Below are 27172 nucleotides of genomic sequence, written 5' to 3' on the forward strand. Positions count from 1 at the left end.
ACAGAGCATGTTTGGGATTCTGTCTCCCTCTCTCTCTGCTCCCCCTGCCCCCATCTCTCTCTCTCTCTCTCTTAAAAATAAACTTAAAAAATGTCAAAATAGAAATATCATTAAAATATGTATGTTTTTATTGTTATTTTGGAATAATTATGTTTTTATAATGTTACTTTGTCATGAAAGCAGTATAGTCTCATATTTCAGAAATGTTATACTTCATTTAAAATTTTCTTTCTTTTGTTCTATTACTATTCTATTTACTGCATTAGATACAATTTCTTGTACTTTTTTTGATGCCTCACTTCAATTGTTGATTTCTTAAAAAAAAGAAAAAGCTTATGTGTGTATTTGAGATTCCCTTTTACTTTGTGAGTGTAAGTGCTATACTGCTTGCTTTAGCCTATCTTGAGTAAGGCTAAAGGCAGCACATATTGCAGGGCACGGTATGCTAGGAGCTAGAAAGATTTTTCTCTTCTTTGTCAGTCTTGGTAACCACCTAGGTTTCTCCCATTTTCTTCCTAGCACTTCCAGGCACCGTTCCTTCCATTGTCTGTGGCTCATTGTCCCATAATTGGTGCAGGCAAGAAGGAGGAGTGAAGGCTGAGTGGCATGTCGCAAACTGGGTGGTTGTCAGCTTGGCACTCTTCCAATTAGTCGCTCTGATAATTGTCCCAGAGTTAGCTCGCCATTGGGAAGCTTGAGGGAACTCTTTAAGCTTTCCTGCTTTATTTGTAACAGATCTCTCTTTTGCCTGTTTTGGGTTGTGCTTTCATCTTTCAGTTCAATCCTATCTACCTTTTTGTCTTTCAGAAACTTAGTACTTTTGCTCCTCTGGTATTTCTGTTTTTCCTTTGGAAATTTTCAATGCATATTACTTGTTTACCATAAAATATGTATTTAAATATATATGTCATCATATGGAAATCTATAAAATGCTATCCTATCATAAGGAAATATATCGTATGTTATCACATGGAAATTTTAAGCATATATCCAACATATATTCAAGAATTATGGTAATCTTGTTTTACACTCCATCCTAAAACTTTTTTTCCCGGATTATTTTATAGCAATTTGTATGCAGGTTTTATGTTATTTATTTATTTATTTTTTGGTCTAAATATGTCCTATCTTGGCCATGTAATGGAATATCTTACACAAAACATTCTTCTCTTCTTTAAAGGACTCAGACATGAGTCCAGAGGCAGTTGGGCTGTGATCTTCTTTGATAATTAATGCTATCATCCTAGGGTCACCTCTACATAACAAATTGCTACATACCAAATTGCCACAAATTTAGTAACTTCAAACAACACTCACTTATTATTTCATGGCTCTGTGACTTAGGAGTCCAGGCAGTCTCCACTGTGTTCTCTGTTTAGGTTTCACAAAGCAGAATCAAAGTATCAGCCAGACTGGACTCTTACCTGGAATCTCTAAGGAGGAATCTGCTTCCAGATTATCCAGGTTATGGGCAGAATTTACTTTCTTGTCACTATAGCACTGAGATCCATATTTCCATGGTGGCTGTCAACTGGGAGCCACTCTCACTCCTACAGGCCTCTCTCTGGACCTTGAGCATGGTCCTTTCCATCTTCACAGCTAGCAACGGTGCTTAAAATCCTTTCTGTGCTTCAAATCTCTCAGACTTCCTCTTGTACCACTACCAGACAAATTTCTCTACCTTTAAAAGTTTTGTATGATTAGATTAGGCCTAGATTAGATTAGGCCAATTTTGATTAACTCAAAGTCAACTGACTAGTAACTTCAACTACTTCTGCAAAAACCTTTGCCCCATGAGATAACTTAATAGCGGATGTGCTAGCTCTTCATATTTGTAGCTGTGAAGATTAGGGCCAGATGTCCTCATGAGCCATCTTAGAACCATTCCTATCATAGTCCTGCTCATTTTTACTTCACTTTTGCCTCTTTTGGGATGAGTTAGCTTTCAAAATCTCCTGAAACATAGGCTTCTGGTGGACTCTCCCCCTCTGGCGTGAAAATTGGTCCGTATGTATCAGGACTTCAAATTAGGCTGTAGTTGAGACATATATATAAGACAAATATGTAGATGGGTACATATTTCAAAGAACTTTTGAATGTTAATATGATTCTCTCACTTGGAGGAATGCTTAAATCTTCCTCTGTGCAAACTTTTAGCTCTTTTTATAACATTGCATTCTCTTGAGGAGAAGATTGTTATTGAAAGAAGTAAGTTCAGATACTTAGAGTTTTGAAATATGCACAAAAATGTATTTCAAATCTTTTCAAAATGCCAACAGTTCTTGATAAATAAAAGGTCATGTTAATTCTTCTGGCATTTAAATAAGCACTTTTAACATGATTAATTGACTTGCCATTTAATACATGATTGTACTTGTGTTCTATTATTATATGGAAATACTGATTTGGATCCAGAAGAATATTAAACAATTATTAATTGATTCTGATTGTGCTCATCTCTGCATTTAATTCCCTCCCATGTTTAATGAAATAAAATAACTTTGCTTTTGTAAAATCTAACCCAGTTTGCATTTTCACTTACACTTATGAAAAATAAAGATTCAGAAATAGTCTTATGATATAGATGTAATAATAATACTAACCATTTCCATAATCTTGTGAAAGTTATATGACCAACTATGTCCAAAGGACAAAATAAAAAAAAACCAGTATTTTACTTTTCAAGGAAGAACAATTGCAGAAACTTAACTTTTCACCCTTTACTCTCTAGAGATGGTTTATGCTAATTTAGAAAGTGGAAATTTTCATATCTGTTTCACTTCCTACCCTTTATATTAGGAGGAATAAAGTAGATGAATTTGTTGAATAGAATACAAGCTCTCTTTTGACCCTGAATCTCTTTGTAATATTTAATTCCTCTTATTGGTGCCCTATTCTGCCCAGGGAAATGGAACCTAGGACATTGTAATTTCATCATTATGGTGAACATTTCTTGACTTTGCCCAACATTTGTGGACTGTTCCTTTCACAACGATCATTAAATTTCCTTTGGGGAATTCTGTGACACCCTTTGCCAGTACTTTAGTCTTTGTATAGGCATCAGATCCTCTCTTCCTGGACAAAAAAAAAAAAAAAAAAAAAAAATAGTTGAGACTGATTTATTCTTGGTATTCATACTCTCAAGAAACAGTCTAGTAATTACTACTACTAAGATCCCTGGAGCCTCCCAGGTTCCTATCTTTTCCTGAAGCCTTGCTCTACAGCTTTTCCTTCAATTCTTTGAACTATCCCTATAGACTTTCAGTATATTTCTTTTTTCACCCTTCAAGTTAGCATGAGTTACTTTTCTTTGCTTGCAGTCAAAGAAACCTAATTGATATATTCATTAACTGTATAAAAATTCAATTCTATATCCACTAAAGTTATCCTATATTTATCATGTTACTATCCTCAAAGGCCCCAGTGTCCCAAGTCAGTAAGAACTCAGACTGTGCCAAATTTCCCCCCCCCTGCTGTTTTGATACAATTGATCAGTGTTCAAATGCTAACACATAGGGAATATTTGATAAATTTTATTGTTTGCATTAATGAAATCCCAAACAGTAGGTTTGACTATCACCAACAGAAGGACATGGAGGTCAACTCCATGTTTTTTGCATGTTAACCATGTTTGGGAGGGAATTATTAAATTATCTGGCATTTTGAAAAATTAGTATTGTGTTTGAAAGTCAGAGCTATTTGTTGAGTAGCTCAAGGCAAGCCAGTTCCAAGAAAGTATGTTTGCAAAGGGGACAGGCAAGGCTTTCTTTATATTGTGGCATTTCTCAGATATTTCTCCATATTTGACTTGTATTTTCATATATTTATACCACATTCATAATTAAAAAATTTTTTTGAGTGTTTATTTTATTTTTGAGAGAGAGAGAGAGAGAGAGAGAGCACGAGCTGGGGAGGGGAAGAGAGAGAGGGAGACACAGAATCCAAAGCAGGCTCCAGGCTCTGAGCTGTTAGCACAGAGCCTGGTGTAGGGCTCAAACCCACAAACTATGAGAACATGACCTGAGCCAAAGTTGGATGCTTAACTGATTGAGCCACCCAGGTGCCCCCACTGGTGATTTCTTAAGACTGCTTTAAGATACTCATTATTCCTTTATGCTATAAATTATACAAAGATTATGTGAAATTTTAATTGCTTTTTGAGAAAATATGTCTTTTCTTTGGTTACTATATGTTAGTATGCCCTTTTTACAACTTATTGAAATAAGTTGTGCCATTTCTGTTTTGCTTAAAAAAATTAAATCCCACTTGATAAAGTATATATTTCATGGCACAAATGGATGATTTTGTTGGTTGTTAACAGGATGGATGGCTATAAAAGGTATGTTATGGAAAGAATGCCAATTCAAAGGGATATAGATAGCAAAGAAATAGGGAAAGGAAAACTATTAGAGAGTAATGAAATATTTTTTAAAAAAATTGTTTTGTGTTTTATATTTAAGAGAGAGAGAGAGAGACAGAGAGAGAGAGAGAGAGACAGAGTGTGCAAGCAGGGAAGGGGCAGAGAGAGAGAGAGAGAGAGAGAGAGAGAGAGAGATGGAGACAGAATCTGAAGCAGGTTCCAGCCTCTGCTATTAGCACAGAGCCCGACGCGGGGCTCAAACCCACGAATGGCAAGATCATGACCTGAGCCGAAGTCAGACACTCAACAGACTGAGCCACCCAGGTGCCCCGAGTAATGAAATATTTTTGAAAAAAAAAAATGGAAAAGCTTGAAGCCCTCAAATAGTCTAGGGACCTACAACATGTGGCCAGTGAGTCAAATTGAACCTCAAATGTCATTGCCACTATTTGTTTGGATCCCTATCTCTGTAGGATTCTCAACATTTTCACTGAACCCCTTTCTTTCTCTGGCTTTAATCCCATTATTGAAAGCTGTAAATGATGAATTCTAGGACAGTAGCATTAGTCTGGTGTCAGGTCAACTCTTATTCTATCCTGACTTTGCTCTTTATTCCCACTAGCTGGATTCTTACCATTTGTTTCTCCCATATGCCCAGTTCTAGAAACTAGGTCATTCTTTGGTTCTAGTATCAAGGATAATTTTAATTATATATAGCAGAAATTGTGACTACAGTGGCTTAAAAAGTAGGAGTTTGTATTATGTACCACATACTTCACATAACAAGAAATCTAGAGTGAGACAATTCAAGACTGGTATGTTGCTTAACAATGCCGTTAGACATTCAGATCTTTTCTTTTTGTTTGAGTATCTTTAGCATCTTTATGTATATATACATGGTTTCAAGATGACTGTCACACTTTCATATATTCAGTTTGAGCTTAAGGCAGGGAGAAGAGTAAATGAAGTATTGCTGTTTTAGGAAAACAAAGCTTTCTCAATGCCTCTCCTTCCCCTGCCCTCAGATATCAACATATGTTTCACAGAACCCTAATGGCATACAACAATGAATGCTTATATACCATGCTATGGGATGTAGCTAATGAGGATTCGGCTCACTTGGGTGGTTCTGCTTAGCTCACTTATGCATCTGCATGTTAGGTGAAGGCTGTGCTCTAGGCTGGACTAGACTGGCTTGTTTGAAGCACCTTAGCTGAGACAGCTCTATATCACTGGTTTATTTTCCTCCTTTCGGAACTAGTGAACTATCATAGGCAGAATAGAAGTGTAAGAGTGAGCAAGCAAAAATGTTCAAGGCCTCTTGAGATCAAGGCTTAGAATTGACAAAGGTCATTTAATTGGCCAAAGTAAATCATGTGGATGAGCTCAGAGTTGGAATGGGACAACACAGGAAATGTACAAAGAAATCACATGGCCATAGGGGAAGTGAAGAACTGGAGCCTTTAATGAAATTTTCCACTGGCAGAAAGATGCTACACCATTCCTAGCTATAGAGGAGTCAGGGCAATAAGAGCATTTATTGGATACATTGACATTGAAATAATACTTATTTCTTTCCTTCCTTTCTTATTTTTTCTCTCTTCTTTTCCCTTCTCACTCTCTTCTTCTTTTCCCTCTTCTTCCTTCTCTTTCCTCTTCTTTTTGTAAGGAAAGTGGTACAAATGGATATTGAGTAGGCAGCCAACAGTGACAATCATCATTCTTTATATTGTAAATCTTTGGTATAATTGCTAATGGATCTCTCTGACATACTACCTTTCTTGACTTCTGCTCATTCTATTTCCTGCTACCAAAACTCTAATAGTGAAGTTTATCTCCTTGCCAGATTTCCCACTTGTTGCCTCCTGCTGTGATCCCCTGATGTCATTTCTTGCTTTCTGCTGGGAGTGTCCTGATTGCCTGGCCATGAAGCAAGGGGTTTGTAGATTTTAGTCATGTCTAATATCCCCATTTAATTTTGATAGATATTAAGTAAAAGAAAAATGTAATGATATTTTTGTGGATGTTAAATACAGATATCAAAATTATAATCTCATTTGACTAAATGTGATAATCAAGAAATGAGATGAGATGAACAATAAAAGAGTAGATGAATTAAGACTGAAGATATAAAGCTAAGGCAGAAAAAAGAATCCGAAATCAGTAGCTATAACTAAGAGCTTAATGTGTGCGGGGTTTCTTGAATGCAATGGTTATTGACTGAAATCAGCAGAGGAAGTAGAGTGGAAAGTACAGTGGGGAAGTGTGAAGGTTGATGTGGCCCAGGAAGGATAAGTCAGGAAAAAAATGGTGTAAAATCCCAGCTGGAATCAAGACTTGGTAAGCTAGGTTTGTTTCTGTCATTTTAGAGACAATTGTTGAAGCAGCTTGGAAAAATTTTTAGTGAACTAGACTTTGATGTTGCTGTTTATGTTTTTCTTATAAAATCAAAGCTGTCTATCAAGTCTTAAATAATATGTTCTTGTAATATTGGCTCCATGCTGTTCCCATTACTTTGGAGTATTTATAGCATTTAGATGTAAGTGTGATTATTAGAACCAAGGCTGAATTTTGGCTATCAAACAGAGCATTATACGCCTTAAAAGCTGTTTATCAAACTTACCGACCAAGAAGTCTCTTCCACTAACTCTCAGAATTTAAGATAGTTAAAGTTCCTTGGAATTCTGCCTATATCCAGTTAAGTATGTATGTGTTTACAGTATATATCTCGATTGGAAAGTGTAGCATAAAACAAAACAAAAACACTAACTGGAACACGGGAGACCTGAATACTGCTATCCGCTCTCGTGCTATTTGGATTCATGAATTCGTATGAGACACTTAATGCCTCTGAGCCCCAGTGTACACATCTGTAAGGCTGATTATAGAATCATCATTCTATTACTTTATTTTTAAGAAATTATATGATTACAAATTAATGTTAAAATAAGCTCATAATAATAAATCCAAGTAGTACTAAAGTTGCAAAGGTACAATACTTGACTCTTTAGTCCCCAATTTATACTTTTTATTCACCAGTTAAAATCTCTCTTCCCAGTAACTTGTAGACTTTCAATAATATGCCTGTGAGTATGGGAATTCTTAGGCCCAGATGGAAAATGAGAGCAGGCCCTTGTGCCTCGCTTCTGGCACCGAGCTGGCACATAGTGGATCCTCTGTCAAGGACTGACTGATGCCTGAGTGCCTTGAACCCTGCGCCTCAGGTTCTGCCTTACAAACTGCCTGGTGCTCAGTTTTTTTTCTTCTCCTGTGTCCTGGCTTTTTTCTTGGCTCCCTCACTGGGGCTTTGAGCTTTTCCCTTGAATCTCAGTCTGTGGCAAAGGTTCTGCTAACTGCTGATGGATTTTTTCTGAAACCAAGTACAGCTTCCCATCGGGTAGCAGCCTGGTGCCACTGGGCACACCCAATTCTTGCCTCATAAGCAGTCTCCTTTTTGCATTATCGTTGACTCTTGAAGTGTGGTGGTGACTGTGTCATGAGAAAGCATATAACAGTATGGGTATTTTTTAAGTCTGCTGTGTTTTCTCATGTGTCTGCTGTACAGTTGGACTGTAAATGGGCACCTCAGACCAGCACAATCATTTGGAAGCTATGACATAAGTACAGTGGGGTTGCAATTTATTGGCTCTCAGTTTTCCCAGCATGACCTCAAACTATTACTTAGGTCTTTATAAAAGCAAACAGACTGTTGGCTGCCTGCAGGTTCTAGTACAGATGCCTAAAAGAACGACATAAAATATGTAGCAGATTAAACTGTCTAGAGGGGACTCCATGTGGATTTTGAAACCATCAGAATATCCATGAGCTTCCTCAAAATAACTTTCCAGGAAGTGATGTTTGTGCCAGCAAATCTACTTTTCTGACAGACTATTGTAATAAACACACAGGGCCATGAAAATGCTCTTGCCATATTTGATTTGAATTTAAAATTTCATTAAATACAAATGGTATTATGCTAAATGTTATTCTTTTGTAAAGTGCTTATTTCTCTCCACATTATGTGATAGACATTTATGTATGTTGATACATATAACTTTAGTTCTTTCATTTAAACTGTCATATACTAGTTTGTCATATGAATATACTGTATCATTCATCCATTTTCTCATTGAGCTGTGAGCATGAGAGTAGTTATTGCTTTATACCACTAGCTATTGGGACAGTTTGTTATACAGCCTTATAATGCAGTAGCTAACTAATACACAAGGTATGTACACTAACTTCATTAAATATCGCCAAATTTTTTCTGAAGGTGTTTTTTTTTTTCCCCAGTTTTACAGTCCTGTGATTGCTTCTCAACATACTGGCCGAGCCTTTTACATTTTTGTTAATTTACTTTGATGGTTAACAATTTTTGTTAATCTTACTGTTTTAATTTGCATTTTTTAAGTTACTTACTTAGGGACAGGTGGGGGGAGAGCATGCATGTGCAGGGAGGGGCAGCAAGAGGGAAAGAAAGAGAATCCCAAGCAGGCTCTACTCCATCAGCGTGGAGCCTGATGCAGGGCTCGAACTCATGAACCGTGAGATCATGACCTGAGCCAAAATCCAGAGTAGGATGCTTAACTGCCTGATCTACCCAGATGCCCCTTAATTTGCATTTTCTGACTGTCAGTTTGATTATCTTTTCACATGTTTGGTACCTATTTAGATTTCCTGTTCTGTGACTAGTATCTGTTCAAATCTTTTACCTATTTTAGGCTTGATTATTAATGTTATTTTTATTAAATTTTAGGAATTCTTGTATTTATTCTGGTTACTTGTCTTTTTCCAGTTATATGTGTTTCAAATATCTTCTCCTAGTTTTTAACCTTTGCTGCATTGAAGTTTTTGTTAACCTCAAATTTATTCATAACTTCCTTTATGACTTGTGTGATTTATATCTTGTTTAAGGAATACTTTCTTATAAGGTCATGTAATATTCTATAGTCTCCTTCAAATGTTTATAAATTTGGTTTTTAATTTGGTTTTTAATCCTTTGGGATTTATTTTGGTATATGGTATAACGCAGGCATATGATTTCATTTTTTCCTTTTGGATAACCAATTGTTTTAGTCCCATTTATTGAATTATTTGCAATACCGCCTCTATCATATCGAGTCCACATATTCCTATGTGTGTTTCTAGATTGTTTTCTGTTCCTGGTCTTTTAGTTTTTCCCAGTGTTAATGCCCTTCTAACTTAAAGGATAAAAATTTAAAATAAATATTTTAATATTGGCTCTTTATCCTTTATTCTTTAAAAATGTTCTTTATTATTCTTACTCCTTTGATTTTTCATAGGATTTCAGGATCAGCTTGTTCAGTAAAACCCTGTTGGGATTTAGATTGGAATTATATTAAATTTAAATGTTAATCTGGGGACACTTAACAGTTTTCATGCCTTGAGCCTTGGCATCTATAAATATAGTATTGCTATTTTTTTTATCCAGATCTTCAATAATCAAAATTTCCCCATAAAGATCTTACATAATTTTTGTTTTATTTTTGGATACCTTTTAGATTTTATTGCTATAGAGAATGGTATCTTTTTCTGTTACACTTTCTAATTGCTTGTTAATGACAGTAGACAGGATTATTTTTGTTTGATTTTATATTCAGCAACCCTTCTAAATTCTCTTACTAATTTAAATCATAAGTCTGAGAATTCTCTTGTATTTTCTGTATAAGGCAACTATATTGTCAGCAGATAACTATTTTGTTTATTCCTTTCATATTATTCTCATTTCTTTTTCTAGGTGTTTCAATAGGATGTTGAATAAAAGTGGTGATGAGTGTATTTTTGTCTTGTTTCTGATATTAAGGGAAGGTCTTTAAAGTTTGTTTGGGTTGTTGATAGGTACTGGGTATGCTGGTCATCTGTATCTTTGTTCTCAGATCTCTTTACTTTTCTTGTAAACTACATCTCCTAGATACTAACAACTAGCTTTTGGCCAATAGAATGTACTGATAGAAGACTGGAGTGGAAGGAAGAGAGAAGTCACAGAGTTTTTACCCACCTCTTGATGTACCAGAGCTTTATCTACTACATGATACCACCTCCTACTAGACAGTCCTGTGTTTTGTGGTCCTAGTCTATACCAAATGATCTCCATGTAGATCCAGCTGCCTGATGGCCTTATGTCTTGGGCTCTACTTACGCAACCTCCTCCTTCTGTTCCTCCTCTAGGGATGTAACTTCCTGCTTCACTAATTTCTGTTACCTTTTTGGTTTTCAGCTCTCCCCACATCTCTGTAACTAGTTCTCTAAGTTAAATTCCTTCAGTAGGACTGTTTGATTGAGTTCCATATTTCTGACTGTACTCTGACTAATATTGGTACTGAGTTGCTATGCGAGCAACTTATTGAGAGGTATATATGTTACTTCTTTTTTATTCTCTTAATGTGCTATATTAAATTTAATAGGCTTCTTAAATATAAACCATCTTTGCATTCCTTGGATAAATTCTATTTGTTCATGATGGGGTTTTTTTCTTTTTCAACATTGCTGAATTCAGTTGTTTGCTACATTATAAAAGGATTTTTGCATCTACGTTCATGAGTATAATTGGTCTATGATTTTCTTTTTTTTTTTGTATTGCTCTTATCTAGTATGATAATGAAGTTTCTATAATCGCTGTTAGTTTAATTTTTGTGCCATTTAAAGGGAATTTATTATTTGTTTTAGCTTTTAAGATTAATGCTTCATTAGTTAGAGTAGTCATATAATGAAAATAACTATTCATTAGTTAGAGTAGTTTGATGCTCTAATTATTTTAATTGGGACTTAAATTTTCTCCATGTAGATTATCTTTCTTTATTTTTTAGCAATTATAATAACCTTTAACAAAACATAGAATGGGTTTTATCTTTTTTACATAGAGTTAAGATAGTCTTCTGCCAGTCTCTCAGTTGTGTCCAGGTATCATGCCCTCTATTTAATCATCATTTAGGGAAATGGGAGACTTTTCCTCAAATGGCTCAAAAGGTTTTATTAATGTGAGAAATTTTAGAATGGCTATTTCATTAAGTATTTAGAACATTCTCATAGTGAGTATTATAGGGAGGCTATAGGAAAGTGATAGTATTTTCACTTCTTTTAATCTCCAAACATCACTGAGTATAAATGTATTAAAATATTGAAACAGTTTCATAGAACTGTTGCTAAACTATCAAGGCTGGAAATAATTGGCTGATTTGTACCACTATCTGTGGGCACATACCAAGTGCCCATGTAGGAATGGAACTTTTTGGGGACCCTCTTACCTGTTTCACTGCTTTATTTGTCTGTTTTTATACCAGGTATGTTCAAGTGTGGATTTACTTTTATCTGTGCTGCTCAAGAGTCATTGTACCGGGGCGCCTGGGTGGCTCAGTTGGTTAAGGGTCCGACTCTTAATTTCAGCTCAGATCTGAGATCCAGCCCCATGTCAGGCTCTGAACTGTATGCACACTGTCAGTGCAGCATCTGCTTGGGATTCTCTTTCTCCCTCTCTTTCTGCCCCTCTCACGCTCATGCTCTCCCTCTCTCTCTGTCTCAAAATAAATAAACAAATATTAAAGAGTCATTGTGTATATTGTATGTAAGGACATTTTTCTGCAATTCAGAAAATTATCAGCATTGTATTTTCAGCTGTTGCTTCTTACTCATTCTCATTGTTCTTTGTGTCTGTAACTCTTATTCTCACGTTGAAGCATTGAGTCTATCCTCTGCAACTCTTCAATCTTTTTCATATTAAAAAAACCTCTTCATATTTTTTTGCAAGTTCTTGTTAATATTTTCTATACTATCTTCCAATTTATTAATACTGTCTTTAGCTAGGATTTATGCAATCTATTAATTTTCTAATAATAATGATTAAAATTTTATTTCTAGGATTTCTAAATGCTGCTTCTCCTCTCACTCATATTCTGCCTCCCTTTTCTTGCTCCCTTGTGCTTTTTCAAATCTCTACTGTCCTCAATGCATAGAAACTTGTTTTGTTACATAGTTTTTATTTTGGCTCTTTTGGGGGGTGAGGAGATGTTATTCCTTTAAAATTTTTTTTGAGGACTTAATTTTTCTAGAAGGCTTTTCTGTTTTTGCATTTACTTAAAATTGAATCTTCCCATTTGTTGAATGATTTTAAATTATTTTGATTCCTTTTCATTTTATTATATTTATGTGTGCTAGAGTTTTAGTTTGCAAGTTCTGTTGTGTAGATATTTCTTGTGTCTCCCTCTCCACCTTACCCCCTTCCCTGCCATATTCCTGCTTCTTAGTGTCTGGAAATTTACAGTTGCTTCTACTGGTCTCAGCATGATCCTCCATTAAAAAAATAGTCCTGTGTTGATGGATCATGTTTTGTGTGAATAGATGTTACAGATCAGTTTCCTGGGAAGTAAGAAATTTGGTCCAGCTCTTGCTGCTGCTTCTTGACCACTCGAGGCAGTGACTCCCTAAAGGCCTCGGCAGAGGAGATAGCACTGACTTTGGTCAGTTAATGGTGGGACAGTCAGGATTGGCACAATAGGTCTGTTTGCTCTGTTTCCTCACAATTACTGGGGACGTAAGCCCAGCTACCACAGTAGAGGTAAAAATTCTCTGCCTATTATAGGTCTCACAGCCACTGCCTACATCCTTGTATTTTTGTTCTAAAAATTTCCCCTTCTGTGGATTTATGTGTTTGTGATAATAACTATATGTTTGTATATTTTCTTGTATTATGTCTTTGCTATTTTGGGGTGGAGGTGGGAGGTGGAAGGTTTTCCATCTGAAATCAGGGACCATCTTGACCAGAAAGTTCAGGTTCATATTTTAGAAAATTAAGTCTGGAATGAGTGTGGTTTTTAGAGGCCATTGAAACTTGATATACGAGTTTCATTCTGAAGGATTCCAGGGGAAAAAAAGATAAAGAACGGTCTGTGAAAGGAAAAATAGAGATATTAGAGATATTTAGAAAATGGTATCCAATTAGAGACGGAACAGGGTTCCCAACAGAGTTATACCGCCCCCTAGGGGGTATTTTGGAAATTGATGGTAATGTTTTTGATTGTCAGAGATCATGAGGGAGAGCCTGTGATATTAAGTAGATGGGAGCCAGCTGTGGTTAATGTCCTGGAATATGCAGAACAGCCTTGAACATTGAAGGAACATCCTATGTCCTGAATGACTTTCATATCTCCCAGATATTCACCTATTTAAAATTATGTAAGCGAAGAATCTATTTTATATATTATTACTAAGTTTTTTCCACAAACAATTGTCATCTTAATTCAGTGAAGCTTATACTTCATTTTTTTGGAACTTAATCCAGAATAATATACTATTTCAGAAAATCAGTATACTGACAGCAACAGTGCTCATGCTACATAAATCTCCAAAATTGGAAATCTGGACCATTTTGTCATCTGTGACTTTCATGTGTAATAGAGAAAATAGATTATTTTGAATAGATTAAGGATTAAATATCATTTAATGGAATCACATGATATGTGAGGATCTCATTAAATTTTACTAGTAAGTTTCTTCAAAGAATTTTGTAGCATTTCATATGTTTTACTAAAATGCTTTTTCTTTAAAGAGTTTCATAACATTCTATATACTTTTTATGTGTGTCAAAATGATAAATCTATATTTTGAAAATTACATAATAGAGTTAGTTACTATTTTTGGACTGCCTGTTGCTTCTCAACATTAATATTGTCTCCAGAGGCCTAGCATACTAATTCTCTTTAGTCTTTAGTATTAAGTTCCTTTTTAAAAAACCATGGTCTATTCTCCATCCCTATCAAAGGCTATGCCTTCTAGGTAGCCCAGAAAATTGTAAATTCCGTAAATTTCTAAATTCTGAGATTAAATGTACGCTTCAATATATGAAGAGATCGCAGGAGAATTTTTTGTGGTATTTCATCCAATGTCATAACAAAATGGTTATTTAACACTACACTTATAAATATAGTCTACTCACATGTGAGAGTATCTTACTCATTTTTCCCACTCTGACAGTGTGTAATTAATCTTGGCATTTATTCCTACTTCATCCAATCCTATTTCCTCTTTGCCTTTTGTTATACAAAAAATTCCAGTCCATTATTACTTATCTTTTGTTTTATTAAAATTTTTTTAAATGTTTATTTATTATTGAGAAACAGAGAGAGACAGAGCATGAGCATGGGAGGGGCAGAGAGGAGAGGAGACACAGAATCTGAAGCAGGCTCCAGGCTCTGAGCTGTCAGCACAGACCTGACACAGGGCTTGAACTCACAAACCACGAGATCATAACCTGAGCTGAAGTCGGATGCTTAACTGACTGAGTCACCCAGGCACCCTGATTATTATTTATCTTAATAGGTTTTACTCTAGAACTACTCATGCTGCTACTCTTTTTTTCCCTCAATCCACTTTATAGAAATGGCTTCTGATCATCTTACTTTTCTTAAATTTAAATATTTTCATTATAAGTAGATGCAAGCATCTGGGTACTTTATTATATCTTCTATTACAGTGGTGCTCAAGAATTTATACTTTGAAATATATATGATTTTATCATAAGTTTATTTTCTTTCATTTGTCTTTCATATTATACTTAAGACTTGACACTGCTTGTTTTTGATATTGTTATGGACTGAATTGTGTCCCCCTAAAATTTATATGTTGAAGTCTAAACCCCCAACTACAGCCCCAAATGTGACTGTATTTGGAGATAGGAGCTTTATTTTTTTAAGTTTACTTATTTATTTGAGACACAGAGAGTGAACACGAGTGGGTAAAGGGAGAGAGAGAGAGAGGGAGAGGGAGAGAGAGAATATCCCAAGCATGCTCCACACTGTCAGTGTGGAGCCTGATGCAGGGCTCAAACTCACGAACTGTGAGATCATGACCTGAGCTGAAATCAAGAGTCAGATGCTTTACTGACTGAGCCACTCAGGTGCCCCAAGATAGATAGGGTCTTTAAAGAGGTAATCAAGGTTAAACGAGGTCATAAGTTTGGGATTTTTTTAAGGAAAGGAAGAAATACCAGAGATGCTCATGCATGGAGAAGAAGCCACATAAGGACACAGCAAAAAGGTCAATCATCTGCAAGCCAAGGAGAGAGGCCTCAGGTGAAAGGAAGCATGCTGGCACCTTGATTTTGGATTTCCAGCCTCCAAAATGTGAGAAAATAAATTTCTGTTGTTTAACCTACCTCGTCTATGGCATTTTGTTATTGCAGCCAACCTGTTATGTGTGAAATTATCTATGATGATCTCTTTCAGGTAAGTTTAAAGAGTATTGCAAAACATGTTATGAAAGGGGTTTGGAAGAGTCATGGACCACTCACAGCCACATGCTCTCTTGTATTTCCTAGCCCCTGTGTATCTAGGTGGGGTCATAAACAGGTTATGACCTAAGGATTGTGGGCAGAAATGACTCGTGTTCCTTCTGAGCTGAGCCATAGATGAGTTAGGGTGTGATCTTCCAGCTGTATTTCTTTACCTGTCACAATAATCAGCAGGGCTCTATGTTTAGATGATGGAAAACAAAAAGCCGGATCTCTGAGAGAAATGCTTTTGAGACTTGTGAAAATCAAAATGGACATCATATGAGCAAGAAATACCACTTTTCTCAGGGTCATAAGGATAATTTGTTAAGATGGAATAACTTATTGTTACACTGACTATACACAATTTGGTGTTGCCATTATAAAATCTAAACTATGTGCCATTGGCTGTACTGTCATATAGTGGATGGCAAGAAAATTTTTGTTGGGGATGGGAAGGGAGTAATCTATGTCAAGCAGTGTCAAAATATGTTAAAACTATCATCTTTGGAAATAGACAAGGCTAGTTAAGTGCAAGGAAGTGGTTGGAAGCTATGGGTTCCATTCAGCAAGGTATTACAAAAAAGAGATGAACTGGATAAAGAATCCTGGTAAATAGGGGAAGTCCATGGTCTTGCATTATTGGAAAAGTTAACTAATTTGAAATCTTAATGGTAAGAAATAGTTAAACAAGGCATTCAAAAATAAATGCCCTGAAAATCTCTCAAGTAATGAAAAAACTGCAGAGAAAAGATTAGGAGTACAGTCCCCCCACATATGATATTGTAATTTATAAGACATATATATTAATATGATATATTAATATATATGGGGAGACCATACTCATAACATATATATTATCTGAATGTTACCTGAATGAAATATATATTGGTCATAATATATATTTCTCATATATATTTGGTCTTTACCCATAGTTTCTGGGAGTTGGTTGTCAGGAGAAGCAGCCATGAGCTAAGGGTTGGAACTTTTAGTCCCACCACCTTGACTTCTGGGGAGGGGAAAGGAACTGGAGAACCAGTGGCCCATGATTTAATCAATCATGCTTGTATAATGAAGTCTCTGTAAAACCCCAAAAGGTTAGGGGTTCAGAGAGCTTCCATGTTGGTGCACATGTGGAGATTTAGGGAGAATGGCACACCTGGGGGGGGGGGGCATGGAAGCTCTGCAGCCTTTCTGCATACTTTGCCCTATGCATCTCTTCCACCTAACTGTTCCTGAGTTACTGTCTTTTTATAATAAACTCGTGATTTAGTAAACAAAATAGTGTTGTGAGTTCTGTGAGTCTCTCTGGAAAGTTAAACCCACATAGGGGGTCCTTGAAACCTACCATCTATAGCCAGTTGGTCAGAGAGCACAGGGGACAGCCTGGTCTTATAACTGGTATCTGAAGTGTGTGTTGTGGGGTGAGGCAGTCTTGTGGACTGAGCCCTTAACCTGTGGGATAGGATGCTATCTCCAGGTAGATAAGGTGAGGATTGAGTTGCTTGGTAGTGTGGAGAACCACCCCCATCCGCGCCATTGGAATTGATTCCAGAATCCTTAGTTGGTGATCAGAAGTGGGATCAGATTCAGAATATTACCGTAATTAGCCCAGCACCTTCAAGGTAGCAGTCACTATATTAAAAACGAACAGAAGCTACCTCATGTGAATGAGAGAAAATAAATAAATATTGATGAAATCTCAAAAAGAACTAAAGTTGAGTATATCTTTATATTTATTGGCCATTTGAATTTCCTTTTCTATACATTAGCTATTTCTATTTTTGCTCATTTTTCTCTTGGGCAATTTGATTCTTTTTAACTGATTTGTATATAGTAGATATTATTTTTTGTTTCAACATGGGCTCAAAATACATCCTTCTGTCCCTTGTCTTCTGACTTTATATTGTCATTTTTTTAATATAGAAGTTTTACTTTTTTCATGTGGTTTAAATCTGTTAATCATTCATGTTATGGATATTAAAACTATTTTTTTAAGTGTTCTTAGATTATATATAAAAAACTTTTTTTCTGGTTTTATTGGGTTGGCTAGCCATGTAGAACAATGTCAGAGAGTGGCAACAATAAAGCCACCATTGCCTTGTTCCTAACTTTAATTGGAATATTTCTCAAGTTTCACCCAAAAATAGTATATTTACTCTAGAACATATTTGCTTTGAGTATTAAATGATGTCTTCAGCATAGAAACTATAAATAATAGCTCTTATTTATTATTTGTCAAACTACTTCTCTGTCAAATTCTCTGTCCCAAATCTCCCTATGCATAAATGAGGAATTGGGACTGAATAATCTCTGAAGTTCATTGTAGCACAGTTTATCTTAAAATTCCAAGATCAATTTTTGGAAAGTCTCATGTCATTTCATCAATCTAGAAAAAATCTTCCATGTGAAATAGAACACTTAATCACAAACACAAGGGAGCCATCTCAGTAACTCATATTTAGGCATGTAAAATAGTCTGAGACAAAAACTGATCTTAATTTTGGTATATTTCCAGTTTCTTTATAAAGCTGTTTGGCAACTTTCATTAAAGGGAAAAAATATGAAGTGGAGGGGAAATGAAAATGGAATGATGACTGGAAAATCACGGATGAATATGGCAGTACCCTGGTTTCAGGCCAGTTGTAATCCAGTCAGTCTTGGAGTAAAAGCAAGTGTTATCATTATTATAACTTCCTTTCCAATGGGGTGGAAACTCATTGTCCAGGGGGTAGAAGGAGGGAGAGTCCCATAGTGGGAATAAAATGATTAATTCCCTATTTCCTATAAAGACACATGAAGTAGAGGGAGGAAGGCAATGCTCACTGGGAAAAGCCATTGAAATCGCTAAAGAACGAGAATGGAGAAGCATCCAGAAAAGTGTGCTGAGCAGAAGAGCAGACAAAGATTGCAAGAAATTGGCAGGGAGTCACAATCGATGAAGCCAGAAAGGTACACAAAGGGCCTGGAGTGAGTCAGACGTTGTAAAAGGAGTTATAAGGGAGGAACAAGCAAGCATGCCTGTGGGCCCTGGGACAGGGGAGGCTGAGGAGAGTAAGGAAAGGGTCAAAACATAGCAGCTTCAAAAATACAAGTTCAGAACTAGTTGCAGAAGCTGCCTAGAGACAGAAAGCTGCTCAGCACATTTTCAGGGAGCAGATTGTGGATGAAAAATGCCAGCGTTTTATTAGAGTACATGTCATCATCTAAACTCCAAGGGGCAAGGGAAGTAGGTGAAGGATATAGTGGAGTTAAGAGCTAAACCACCTTCACCGAACCAGACAAGACAAAGGCTGTGATAGGGGGTAGGATGGGGTGAGAAGCAGGGTGAAAACAACTCTCACGTTGTTCTATATTGGAGGACTGGGGCAAGAGGTTGAATGGAAGCCCACCTACCGCATGCATAATAATTTAAAACTTAAACATCAAGCTCCCAAGCTGTCAAGCAAAATGTTCTATTCACCTGCCTTGACAAATATACCTTCTTAAAGACATTGAAGACCACTTCACATTTAGAATTGGACTTGGAGTTAGCCAGCAAGTGTTCGTGCTTGGAGCACCGCCGACCCATGTACCTAGGGCTTTGGCCTATAGTCCTCTGACCCTGTCACCCGCCCGTTTCATCCCTCACTCTTTCCTGCACCATGAGGGCCTGACTTGCTAAGTTTGTGTACTCTCTAGCTCATATGCCTCTGAAATAGCACCCTTTGCTCACTCTTCAGGCCTACCTGCTGCTTTGGAAGAAAGACCTGAGGAAAGGCTCATGTAGCTCTTGGAAGGCATTTGAGGCCTTTGAAAAAGGAGCTCCAGGTCCTGTGCATCCAGAGCTTGGTCTCTGGACAGATGATTCCTTACCCCTTAGAGTGGGGATGACCAGAGGAAGGCCAGAATGGATGTCTCTATAGCATGGGGATCAGGACATGGTGCCCTCTTGCCCAGGTGTAATGGTAGTTCTTGTTTCTAAAACCTGTAAAATGAAACTAGGAATTCTTACAGTGAGAGGGAAAGAAAAAGTTTCTGTCAGAGCAAATTTCCTACATGGAAGGCACAGGTATTTGATTTGTTGACTCTCAAGTTTTCTGGACATTACCTTGCATTACCTTACATTAGGTTCTAGGCTTTCTTGGTTTCCACCTGGGTTTCTACCTTCTTTCTTGGTTTCTACTTGCTGACCATCAGGTTGAATGTTTGCTGTGCCCAGAGATGAGAGGGAGCCAAATATACACACATTGAGTCAAGTATAGACAGATACATGTGAAGCCTGGATTGCAGCAGTCTTTAGTATATAAAGATAAAATTTGTGTCTGAGGGTGATGGGCATTTTTTTTTTTTTTAATTTCCTGAAGAGGCTATGGGTGTGTGTATCTTTCTGAATCAAGAATTGGTATCAAACAATGCTTTGATCTTTCACACTTTTTGCAGAAAGCTTAAGGTTAGGATACCAGGCACCCTTAGAATGTAAATGGATTAGCTTACAGGTTTTTCAGTACTCTGCAGGGGAAGATGAAATATAGGATGAAGAAAGTCATACCTTTGACTATTTGGCAGAGTTCTATTTTAAAGTTCTTAGATACATGAGCTTTTCATTTCTGAACAAAATCAGAATCTAGTGAAGACTCTGAACCAGTTTTCAACAGCTCAAGTTTAAATTTAGGTCTCCTGAAGCATGGGAGTGCCTACAGCCTGGCAAAGCATCAAACACTCCCACATAGAGCAGTTAGCCTGGGTCTCCGCTGGTGAAAGATACGGTGAGGCCAGTTGCCTGGAGCTCAGTGTTTCTCAGCCTCAGCACTATGGACATTTTGGGCCAAATAATTCTTTGTTGTGGGAACCTGCTCTGTGCATTGTTGGATGTTTAGCAGCACCCTGACCTCTACCATTAGATCTCATTATGCTGTGTCTCCTCCCCCCAGCTGTGACAATGAGAAATGCCTCCAGACATTACCAAATGTCCCCCAGTGGTCAAAATCACACCTGATTGAGAACTATCCAGTAGCTGGTTTATTTTCTACTCTCTATCTCTGCATTTTAGACAAGAAGAAGGAGAGAGAAACCTGTCCAAGGTAATAGATAGCTACTTTTGGTTTCTGAGTCGAGAGGAGAGGGGAGGAAGGGGAAAAAAGTTCTTTTTGTGTATCTTTTGTACACTAGATGAGTTCTGTTTATGCCTTCACATAAATTTGGGCTTCCCAAACTGGAGTGTGGGCCAGGGCTAGGCTAAATCAGAAGTTAAACATTATAGTATAAATTTTCTTTGATGTAAATATTTAAAACGTGAATTTTTACATTAAACTACATGCATAAAGAATAGAATATGAAGTGTGTATAAATAGTAAAATTAAACTATGATGTTTGTTTTTTTAAGCCACCTGGGGTATGGTATTCTGACCTAAGACTAAGATAGGCTCTTTGGTAGAAACATGTGAGAAACATGATATCTGCTAACTACTTTAATTCTTTGAACTTTTCTGTGAATCAGGTAGGCATACTTTTCTTATTTATTTATTTTTAGATAAAGAGACTGAGGATCAGAGAGGTTACGTAACTTTTCCAAACCTCACTCTGCTAGTATACAAACATAATCTCAACTTAAAATTTTTTTTTAATGTTTATTTTTGAGAGAGAGTGGCTGAGAGAGAGCACGTGCGCAAATGGGGAAGGGGCAGGAAGAGAGAGAGAGACACAGCAACCGAAGCAGGCTCCAGGCTGTGAGCTGTCAGCACAGAGCCCAACGCAGGGCTCGAACTCACCACGAGATATGACATGAGCTGAAGTCTGCCACTCAACCGACTGAGCTACCCAGGTGCTCCTATAATCTCAACTTTTTAAAGTCTAACTTCAAATTTAAATTTTTTTTTTTTTTTTTTAATTTTCTGAGGGCTTAATAACAGAATTAACTCTGGGAAAATTTTTGAGGAAGATGAAAATTTGTCTATTCTTTCTCCCTCTCATTTCTGTGCTGTCTTTATTTTTTCCTCTTATAACCCCCTTCCCAGCAATCCAAACACCCTGTGCTCCTGCTCTGAGCATGAACACCCAGTAGTGTGCTCCTTAACCATCTCAGGACTATTTGCTAACTGGAAGAAATGGCTAGTATTTCAGACTAAATAGGGGCTCTGCTTGGTGGTGATGATGGGGATGACAACAGTAAATGTGGAAATTAACTTTGAGGACTTCTGGAGGTTGGGGGTCCTACTGTTTATGTGGCAGGGAAGCCCAAATTGTCTTGAGTTTTCTAGGAACCCCCAGATGAGGAAAAACAGGAGAAAGTACTTAGTAGCCACAAACTGTACTTCCCTGACTCCTTTGTAGGACCCTTCCCACCTTACTTTTAATTTTCCCCCTCAATCCTGTGCTTTCACCAGAGAATGAGAAAGACTAAGCTGCCTGGTGTTCTTTGGCAGGGACACTTCATATTTAGACAGAGTTTTTTAGTCTGTTTTGTTATCCCTCTCCCCAGCCAACTCCAGAAATGCTTGATTTGACTGTGTGAAAGTCATGCTAATTTCAGTCATTTACGTAATACTTTGCCATTTATGCCAAATTGCTGTGTAATGCCACAGTGATTATGCACATCATTACATATGTGTCACATTAGCCTTGTGATGGGCTTTATTCAATTAAAATGCTAAATCATGGTCAAGATTCTTAGACTTCATGGCTTGTTGCTTATATGATATCATCATTTCATAACTTAAAAAACTTACAATATTTCCATTGAGAGAAAGTTTGATAGAATATATATATATATAACTATTCCTTCCAGTCTCAGTATGTCAAAATTGACAACATGTGTATCATTGCCATTTTGGGGGGGTCTTTAAATTTACCTTTTTGACTTCTCAATGTAGATTGTCTCCATAAGTTCATCCTTTTGAAATATTTAAAAAATAATCTGTTTTAGAAGGGAGGTGTGTGTGGGGATGGGTTAAATAGATAATGGGGATTAAGGAGTGCACTTGTGATGAGCATGGGGTGTTGTATGGAAGTGTTGAATCACTATATGGTACACCTGAAGCTAATACTATACTGTATGCTAACTGGAATTTAAATAGAAACTTAAAAAGATATATTTTAAATAAAAAAAAGGCATACCCACTTTTTCTATGGATCAACTAGCTTTTTCTTTTTTTTATTCACCGTAAGTCTTCCCCCATATGCGTAATATTAATGTATTCAAAAGAATAATTGTTTTCCTCAGAACGCAAATAGCTTCTTTTTCCATAAAAGTAAAACCTTAAAAGATTTACACTAAATGTTAATAGCACTTATCTGTAAATCGTATATTGTGGATATTTTTTAACTTCTTTATATTTTTTTGGTAACGTAAGTTTTTTTTTTTTTTTTTAACAATATGCATTTTGTTTCATTTATCTCCCGGAAGTATTCTTTTAACACTGGAATCTTTCTTGAATATATGTTAAATTGTAATGTTCTAATTGACTTCTTCATTTAGTACACTCTTGAATATTTTTAGAAAACACATGTGATATTTTAACCCTTTGATCATTTTCCTTTGGGAGTATAAACATAGTCTTAAATCTTGTAACTATTGTGTATTAAAAAGCTACCAAGTTCTCATCCTCCATGTTTAATACATTTCAATTCAATTCACCAAATATCCTCTCCATCCCATACCCAGAAACACCATGGGCCCCAGTCTTAGTCCACCATTGGATTCTCATCTCCTTTTTTTTTTTTTAAACTTTATTACTTGTTTTTTAAATTTATGATTTTATTTACCCCTTTTTTTTTTAATTTATAAGGTTCTTCACATTATTTTTTCAAAGTAGAAAGGTATAGAATGTAGTAAGTTTCTGCCCTGATACATCAGTGCTTACAAAAATTAAAAAAAAAAAAATCACTGTTATCTGGATGCTTTGTGATGGAACCAGGAGCAAAGAGCTGCTGTTCTTTATTTTTCCCATGTGATGTTCTATTTGCATTCTGGAGGGCTTTGTGGAAACAGTTGGACACTTCAGCTGCCATGGGGCAGCTCAGAGCTGCCATATGATGACAAGATTTTGACTTACAGTTCAATTCCAGATTTCTCCTAAAGGAGAAAAAAGGGGAAAAAGAAAGGAGAATGAAGATAAGAGCAGGCTAAGATGTGAACTTATGTTTTGGACAAAGTTATCTAAAAAGCGCAATGTCACCAGTAAAACTATTTTCATTGTAAATTAAATTACTGAGCTGTGTTTTGCACCCCTCTTTCTTAACTGCTGACAGAATCCTAAACGGTGATGCCATGACTGATGGGTTTAGGTGTTTAACCATTGTGTCTCCTTAGCAGGGGTAAAAGATCTACCTCTTGTCAGGTTGTTTGCAAGTTTTAGACAGATTTTTAGAGTCTGACTTGAGTACTATTCTCCACTTTGGCTGCAGTGATCAAATTTGCCACTAGACAGAGCTGTTTGTCTTATTTTTGACCTTGCAGAGTTCTGGATTTGCAAGAGAATTGGAGTCAATGAAAAGAGAAAACTGTAAGTGATAATATTTTTAGAGTATATACTTCGTGACTTTTTTTCCTGCTAGTAGTACATAATTTCCAGATTGCCCACTGTTATTACCACTTAGGAGGGTGCAACTCTGTTTTCCACTCACTAGGAAGATTTCAGTAGCTAATAGGGAATTATCAGGATGTATTATTCAATTTACTCATTCTTTTATTTTACAGTACCTAAAGTCAGAGTGACATCCCAAATTCTGAACTTTTTCTGGAATCTTATTTTATTCTGTGCTCTTTTCTATGAAAATTATCCATTTTACAAGCACAAATTGTGGAATTACAGTAGTGTGATATTGTGTATGTTATATTTTATTTGCACAGCAATTGTCTACCAAGATGTGAAATATATTGAAAATTTTATTAGATCACTACCATCTAGTTGATTCTGAGCCCAATCCACAAAGCGCTGAATTCTGGGGTTTGGTTAAAATCATAGCCTCGGGGATCTGAGGAAGAATCTGGGCAGAGAACCCAGATCAGATCGTTAATCTTCATATACATGAATCATCTTTACTCTTCAAGGTATACAACCCCAGTCATCCCAAAGAAAAGTTTGTTTCCTAGACAAGTAGCATCAGTAGCCCCTGGGGACTCATTAGACATGCAAATTCTTTGGTCCTACTCCAGACCTACTGAATCAGAAACTCTGGGGATGGGCCTTACAATCTGTGTTTTAATAAGCTTTTCAAATGATTCTGATGTAGGTTAATGTTTGAGATCTGCTGACATAGAGAAATAGCTTCCGAATGAAACAGAGAAATTAAATTATGAGAAAAAAAGAAGCTGGATGAAAGAGAAATAATACATGAAGCAGCAGAGAAAATCCAAGAAGCTATTTTAATAATCCCAAAGATACAAAAGAATATTCTGAAGGAGATTAAGGAAGAGCTCCTGGAAATTAAATATATAACAAATGTTCAATTAGAATAAATTAATTAAAATTGCAGGGACACCTGGGTGGCTCAGTCTGTTGAGGGATGGGCTCTTTATTTTGTCTCAAGTCATGATCCCAGGGTCCTGGGATCCAGCCCTGCATCACTTCCCTCTCTCTCTGCCTCTACCCCTCATCCCCACTTGCAGTCTCTCTCTGTCTCTAAAATAAAAATAAAAAAGGAATAAAATAGCATGCAAAATAAAAGAAAACCTAATGAAAATAAAAATTTGATAGAAGGGTTTAAAGATAAAATAGAAAAAAACCCACAACTTTTAAAAAAGAGAGTTGAGAAATTGGAAAGAATATGCAAGAAATTTAAAGGATTCATACAAGACCTCCAAGATCTACTTAAGAGGTGTTCCTTAGACACTTAAAAGAAAGTATCAAGTAAACAGTATAAGAAAATGTCTCAGAGTTTTAAAGAAACAACAGAAATAGCCCACTCAGAGTGCAGCCAAAGCACATTAATATGAAAGTTCAAAATACTTGATGAAAGAAGATTCTAAAAGTTTGAGAGAAAAGTCAAAAGTCACATAAAAAGGATGAATAAAATCAGAATAGCATCTGAATTCTCGTTAGGAATACTAGAAGTTAGAAAGCAATAGAACACAACCTTCAAAAATTAAAGTGAAAAAAATTAGTATTTTAGAATACTGTGCCCAGCTAATCAGAAATACAGACAATTTTAGGTATGCAACAACTCACAAAATTTACCTCACCTGTCTCCTTTCTTTTGATATAACTGGAGTATATGTTTCAGCAATGTAAGAAAGTAAATCAAGAAATAGGAAGACATGGGATGAGGAAATAGTGGATCCAACACAGGAGAATGACAAAGGAATTTCTAGGATAATGATTGTAACTACCTGTCATATTGGAGCAGGAACATGGGATGGGGTCTCTACGGAAAAAAAAAAAATGTACTCTTTGGTCATCCAATGCATTTGATCATTTGGAAAATATTATCACTAAGCATTTGAAAGATCTATCATGTTAGTGATTGGTCATAGAAAACTAAGCAAATTAAAAATGAGGCAATTACTAACTTCAGGAGAAAACAAAATTATATAAAAGGAAACAATGCACATAATGCTTTGCTCAGCAATAAACATTTATTCAATCATATAAATGTAAATGCTCAGACACTTTAAAAAATTGAAAAAAAAGGGATGATTGACTATAGTGTGAAAAATGTCAGAATTAAGTTAAAGGGAGGTTAAAAACAAATGTGAATTGTTTTTTTTATACCATTTTTGGTTCTATATTTAGATATTTAATTCAACCAACTTCAGTTGGGAATCATAAAGATTCCAGGTGAAATTGTCAAACTGGCCACAAACTGGCTCAGGAAAGTCTTGGTGACCTACAATGGTTTTTAAAGTGTGGTCCCTAGACCAGCAGCATTTACATTACCTGGAAGTTTGTTAGAAATGCCAGTTATTGGGGCCCACCCAAGACCTACTGAGTCAGAAATTCTGGGTTTGGTGACCAGCAGTAACAAGCCTTGCTTAGCAAGGTGATTCCGACACATGCTAAAGTTTAAGAAAACTTGTTTCCTAGTTGGGGCTGCAAAACACTATTTAGAATTGATCGGGTTTTCTAAATTGTTAAAGATACAAAGGAAAACAGATTTAGGTACCAAGAATGTAGCTGCAGCTTACTAGCATTTTCTCTGATATAAAACATATATTCTCCATTATCCCATCTCTTATTTGATAAGATGACTTATAATTTGGGGAGAGTGTTAACCCTTGCTAGATGAAAAATTGAGTAAATAACAGTATCTATGATTATTTGCCAATCCTTTGTCTATTTATATAAGACTTGAAATAGAATCCCTAAAACATATTTGTCTTTATTTTGAGTATCTACATCACTATAAGCCCTGCGACATGCTGACCAGTGCGACATGCTGACCAGTGCAGTGATGCTGGCATCTTCTTGATGTATATTGATGCACAGTCTTACTGACTTGTGCCTGTAACATTGGTCGACTTTCAGGAGGTAGAGCAAGCTTGTAGGAGGGCAATAGGAGGTGAAGTCTGAGGCATTGGAGCTCTGGTGGGGGTGTGTGTGGTGTAGACTTTG

Source organism: Panthera pardus, unplaced genomic scaffold, assembly GCF_024362965.1.
Source record: "Panthera pardus isolate Hobbes unplaced genomic scaffold, ASM2436296v1 HiC_scaffold_16, whole genome shotgun sequence".
Classification (NCBI taxonomy): Eukaryota; Metazoa; Chordata; class Mammalia; order Carnivora; family Felidae; genus Panthera; species Panthera pardus.